This window comes from Myotis myotis, unplaced genomic scaffold (assembly GCF_014108235.1).
Source record: "Myotis myotis isolate mMyoMyo1 unplaced genomic scaffold, mMyoMyo1.p scaffold_m19_p_4, whole genome shotgun sequence".
NCBI lineage: Eukaryota > Metazoa > Chordata > Mammalia > Chiroptera > Vespertilionidae > Myotis > Myotis myotis.
The window spans coordinates 79226513-79231100 of record NW_023416346.1 but is presented as its reverse complement, the minus strand read 5'-3'; the positions used below and the strand labels follow the sequence as shown (position 1 = coordinate 79231100).

General features: G+C 38.7%; 1 long non-coding RNA gene across 1 annotated transcript; it reads left to right on the top strand.

Annotated features, from left to right (window-relative positions):
* Positions 1–1171: 1171 nt before the first annotated feature.
* Positions 1172–4299, top strand: LOC118654618. The gene is made up of 2 exons (XR_004967014.1): positions 1172–2686; positions 3188–4299. It is a non-coding gene; the product is annotated as an uncharacterized LOC118654618 (long non-coding RNA).
* The last annotated feature ends 289 nt before the right edge of the window (positions 4300–4588 follow it).

The following is a 4588-nucleotide window of genomic DNA, read 5'->3' as shown; positions in this document are numbered from 1 at the left end:
CAAGTCAACGATTTGAAGTACAAAGAAGCAAAAAACACCCAACCAGAAAAGCAAAATGAAAAAAGAATCCAAAAATATGAAGATAGTGTAAGGAGCCTCTAGGACAGCTTCAAGCATACCAACATCCGAATTATAGGGGTGCCAGAAGAAGAGAGAGAGCAAGATATTGAAAACCTATTTGAAGAAATAATGACAGAAAACTTCCCCTACCTGGTGAAAGAAATAGACTTACAAGTCCAGGAAGCACAGAGAACCCCAAACAAAAGGAATCCAAAGAGGACCATACCAAGACAAATCATAATTAAAATACCAAGAGCAAAAGACAAAGAGATAATCTTAAAAGCAGCAAGAGAAAGAAAGTCAGTTACATACAAGGGCGTACCCATACGAATGTCAGCTGATTTCTCAACAGAAACTTTGCAGGCCAGAAGGGAGTGGCAAGAAATATTCAAAGTGATGAATGCCAAGAACCTACAACCAAGATTACTTTACCCAGCAAAGCTATCATTCAGAATTGAAGGTCAGGTAAAGAGCTTCACACATAAGGAAAAGCTAAAGGAGTTCATCACCACCAAACCAGGATTATATGAAATGCTGAAAGGTATCCTTTAAGAAGAGGAAGAAGCCAAAACTGGTTTGGCTCAGTGGATAGAGCATCGGCCTGCGGACTGAGGGGTACCAGGTTCGGTTCCGGTCAAGGGCATGTACCTGGGTTGCGGGCACATCCCCAGTGGGAGATGTGCAGGAGGCGGCTGATCGATGTTTCTCTCCCATCGTTGTTTCTTGCTCTCTATCTCTCTCCCTTCCTCTCTGTAAAAAATCAATAAAATATATTTTTTTAAAAAAAAAGAGGAAGAAGAAGAAAAAGGTAAAGATACAAATTATGAACAACAAATACACATCTATCAACAAGTGAATCTGAAAATCAAGTGAATAATCTGATGAACAGAATGAACTGGTGATTATAATAGAATCAGGGGCATAGAAAGGGAGTGGACTGACTATTCTTGGGGGGGAAAGGGGTGAGGGGGATGCAGGAAGAGACTGGACAAAAATCGTGCACCTATGGATGAGGACAGTTGGTGGGGAGTGAGGGAGGAGGGTGGGGTGGGAACCGGGTGGAGGGGAGTTATGGGGGGGGGGGGGAGGAACAAATGTAATAATCTGAACAATAAAAATTTAATTAATAAACAAAAAGTATTTCTAAACACTCAACATTAAGGAAAGCCAGCAACCAAAAGATTTTAATAGATAATTCACTAAAGAAGATGTTCACATGGTACAATAGAATGTGAAAAGGTGCTTAAACTTATGTGCCATTAGGGAATTGCAAATTAGGACCACTATGAGATTTTACTATACATCTAGTAGAATGGCTAGTAAAAGTCTAAAATACCGATATGAATATCAAATACCGGTTAAAATGTGGAGCAACTGGAACTCATATGTGTGGTGGGAATGCAAAATTATACAGAAGCTTTGGAAAAGTATGATACTTGTTTCTTCTCCAAAGCATTTGCCCTATAGAAATGAACATTTATGTTCACATAAAACCAGTACCTGAAAGTTTATAGAACGAATTTTATTCAGAATCACCAAAAGTGGGAAGTTTTTACATATCCATCAATTAGCAAATGGATAAAAACCAGTGGTACATCCATACAATGAAGTACATTGATATATACGGATGAACTGTTGATTGATATAACCACATAGAGAGCCTAAATGCATTTTGCTAAGTGAAGGAAGCCAGACCAAAAAGTCTACATATTGCATGATTCCATTCATATGACCGCTGGAAATGGCAAAACCATATGAATGGAGAACAAATAAGTGGTTTCCATGGCTTGGAAATCGGATTTACAATAAAAAGAGCATTTCAGAGAAATCAGTGATAAAACTGTTCTGTATGGTTTTAGAGTGGAAGAATACATGACTTTATACTTGTCAAAACCCATGACCTATATACCATAAAGTCAATTTTCTGTATGTAACTTAGAAATAAAAGTCTCTCTGCCCTGGCCAGTTTTCTCAGTGGTTATAGTGTCAGCCCGCAGACCAAAGGGTCTTGGGTTTGATTCTGGTCAAGGGCACATACTTTGGTTGCAGGGTCAATCCTCAGCCCAGTCGGTGCACATTCGGAAGGCAACCAATTGATTTTTCTCGATCACATCAATGTTTCTCTCTCTCCTGCCCCCTTCCACACTGAAAATCAATAGGGAAAAATATCCTTGGGGAAGGATTAAGAAGAAAAAATAAAAATAAAAACCTCTAAAACCGCCTATTAAGTGAGCAGAGATTTATAAAAACAAGAAGCTTTGCTTTAATGTGTAGAGAACTATGCACAATTATATATCATTGATGGGAAATAATTTGTACAACAATATTGAGAACAATTCATTAATACCTTTCAAGTGCCTCTCATCATTCAAACTCGGTAATTCCAATTCTAATTTATTCAAAATAAATAGAGATGCATGTAAAGATTAATATACTATGGTCTTCATTACATTTTTAAAATTAAATCTTTATTGCTGAAAGTATTACATATTGATACTGGAACCAGTGAGCAGGAATTCTTTCCAGGGTCGTGTCTCACAAAATTAAAGAATGAAGCCATTGGACCAGCCGGAGGAGTTCAACAAGGCAGGAGTTTATTGCAAACAAACCCAGGCTCCCTGCTCAGGTAGGGGATTCAAATGGTTGACCCCGAAGTATTCTGCTCTTCCCCTTATATCTGCTTAGGGCCCGTTCTTTGTCTATCTGTGCCGCTCTCTGATAGGTTCCTGGCCTTTTTGCAACATTTTATTTTGCACTTGCAAGAAAAACATCCTTGTTTCAAAACACCCTTTTTTTCCTGCTATCCATCTTGTTTTTCTGCAAAACATTTTATGGTTTCACCTAGCTCCATGATTCCTCCTTCTTTCGTCCCTTACCCTGTCTACCTAATTCTGCTTTAACTCCTTTCAATATGTCCCCTTATTTTTCCACATTGACCCCTTCTAACCCGCCTACCATAGGCCTCCACCACCCTATTATCTGTGTCCATGGTTATGCATATATGCATACAAGTTCCTTGGTTGATCTCTTCCCACCCACCCCTGCCTTCCCTCTGAGATTCCACAGTCTGTTCCATGCTTCCATGTTTCTTGATCTGTTTTGTTCATAAATTTATTTTGTTCATTAGATTCCACATATGAGTGAGACTAACCTACCCCAGGATGTTGTGGAATACAGCACATTCATCTGTCACCCAGCCGCCATCCTGGTTCCAAGGCTGCATCTCTCCACTGGACTGATGGCAAGGTTGTCAGTGTTTTGCTCCTGGGCCTACTTCCAGCTGTGTGTTTGAATCCTTCTTCTGCGATGGACTACTCCCTGGCTGCGGTCCTCTCTCTATATAGTCACTGGGGCCTTGGACAAGTTGTTACTATGTTCAAAAGGATGCATTGCAGAAATCTGCCAAGGCAGGCCTCTTGGCACTCTCGGTTTTCACCTTTGCTGGGCTTTGTTATTTCAACCATCACAATGTGGACATCTGCAAAGCTGTTGCCATGCTGTGGAACCTCTGACCTTGACTTACTACCTTGAAAATTGATTGTACACCTCTTTGCCTCTGCTTTGTCATGCCATTCATCTCACAATAAGGAGGAAATAACAGATAAGTCCACTGGTGAGATAAATCTCTTCTAATCATCTGGCTAGTTTTAGAATTTAATCTGTAAAGAAAAGGTTTGAGAGGAATTGTATCCAAGAAATTGTGAGACAGAGTCCTACATTCCGGCGATTGAATGAGGTTGTCCTCCAGCTTCTCAAGACTCACAATATAACAACATTATATATGAGCTTTCGCATTATAATTTACCGAACTCTTAAAGGGAATTCTGCTTTATTACTATCAATACCTAATCAAACTGCTATATTTGTCCTAGGAGTTAAGGAGAACGGAAGAACTATTAATTCATAAGTAAAGACTGCAGAAACTTATGCATCACTTAATGTTTGAAAACTTTCCCCCTTTATTTAGTTGATACCAGTCACTGATGGTTATATGTCTTTGGGAAACTTAAAGTTAGGAAATGCTCATATTTCACATTACTAATTTCTAAAGCCTGGATAAAAGAGCCTGAAGAACTTCTGAATATAGAGAAGTTCCATGCAGGGAAGAGGTACCCTTGTAGAGGTATCAAAATATTACATGTTCTAAACTGAGACTTAACTCCTCAAATACGTTCATTTTACTTGTCCCAAAATAATATCCACAAATATAAAGCTTTAAATAACAAATTGTTATTTTTCTCCCTGTGAGAATCTTTAATGTGAAATGTATTCTGTGAAAATAAAGTTTTTTTAAAAAATATAAAATAATAAAAATGGAAAATGTCACTAGGACTCCTAATATGGGATTGCTTTTAACCCATATGATTTCTATACTTTTATATCAGATGTCCTGAGACAAGTCTTAATCTTCATAACCAATTCAGAAGGGAGCACTGGGTTTGGGCAAGCCCTCCTACTGGTATTTCATAATCAGTTGAGACATTAGGAGTAAATCTTGGGACTGGGATCCATAGGGTTGTTGGCCTTC